Genomic DNA, 1,322 nt, shown 5'->3' with positions numbered 1-1,322 from the left:
TTGATTTTCAAATGCAAAATCAACTTTCCTTAGTCACGATGCGTCATTTTTTATGTGTTGTTGGGTTTGATGTGCTAACATTTTAATTTATTTAGAATTAAGAATTTAAGGATTCTCTTGTCCGTGTTCACGTGTGATGTCAGTCTATACTTTTAATGTCCTTTTCTGTCACGCATTCAGGCGGTGCTGCTAAATGTTGGCAATTTGGCCTCGATCGGTCTCATGCTCTCTCTGATCAGTCTGTCTGGAATTTATCAACCTTGTTTACCTGTTGTCGGAGAACTGGCCTTGGCTTTGTTGATTTTCTCCGCTTTTTCTGTCATTGATCTCTGTTCCTATGTTTTTCTTTCCTGCCTCGGAAGCAGGATAATGAAAAACTAGTATTATACAAAATGGAGCTGTTATTTTTGCAGAAAACAAATTGCTACCCACAGGTCCGGTTTGTATTTTGCTTAGTAAAGATATTTTAAAAGTTTGACGTTGAATAAAAATCATAGCACTGAACTGATATGTGTGTTTTTCTAATTTTCAGGAGGGTTTGCATTTGTATATGAAGCTCAAGATCTGGGAAGTGGCAGAGAGTATGCATTAAAGGTAAGAAAGGGTGATGCCATTTTATGTGGGTTTTGGGTTTTTTTAGAGGAAATCTCAAAGTGGCCGTTTTGAAGGGTCTCTCCCCATCATTTCGTTGGTTTCTTTTTTCCAGTCTATCTATGTGTCTTATTTGTTTCTTCTGGTGGCGAGAAGCCATCAGCAGTGTTAGTGGACTTTAAGGGCGTGGTCTCAACTTTGGGATGAGGGTTCAGCCGGCCACCTGGGGGGACAGTGACCTCACAGTGCCAAAACTGCAGCGAGGGTCCCACAAATAGCAGGACTTCAAAAGCTGCTCTGGTAAACTGCGGCCCACAGTGCACCCGTGTGTGAGTCACGGCAGGACAGCGGGAGGGGCGTCTTGTCAGCGGCGCGGCCGGCCCCGTGTTCGCTCAGCGGCCAGCCGCTCCGTCGGGGCTGGGGGCCCGGGCTGGGCCTCGTTTCCGCGGCGTCTTCTCTCCTGTTCTCTCGTCGTCTTCGGCCCGCTTGGAGCAAAGCTCCTGTGTTTAGTTTCTCTGGTGTCCTTGCATCATCAAGGACCATTTCCACGGCCTTCGGCTTCTCTCGGGGTTTGCAGCGGTCGGGGTTAAGATGGGGTGGCGTCGCTCTCCTGCACGCGGGGCAGGAAGACACGCAGCTGCTGACCCTGTCTCCGCTCTCTCCTGCTGCAGAGACTGCTGTCCAATGAGGAGGAGAAGAACAGAGCCATCATTCAGGAAGTGTGTTTCATG

General features: G+C 47.9%; 1 long non-coding RNA gene across 1 annotated transcript; it reads left to right on the top strand.

Moving 5' to 3' along the window:
* Positions 1–526: 526 nt before the first annotated feature.
* On the top strand, positions 527–1,322 carry LOC111729236. Its single transcript, XR_002776146.1, has 2 exons — positions 527–594; positions 1,263–1,322. It is a non-coding gene; the product is annotated as an uncharacterized LOC111729236 (long non-coding RNA).

Source organism: Pteropus vampyrus, unplaced genomic scaffold (assembly GCF_000151845.1).
Source record: "Pteropus vampyrus isolate Shadow unplaced genomic scaffold, Pvam_2.0 Scaffold253, whole genome shotgun sequence".
In the NCBI taxonomy this organism is placed as follows: Eukaryota; Metazoa; Chordata; class Mammalia; order Chiroptera; family Pteropodidae; genus Pteropus; species Pteropus vampyrus.
The sequence above is the reverse complement of the archived record's forward strand: the minus strand, read 5'-3'. Positions and strand labels throughout refer to the sequence as shown.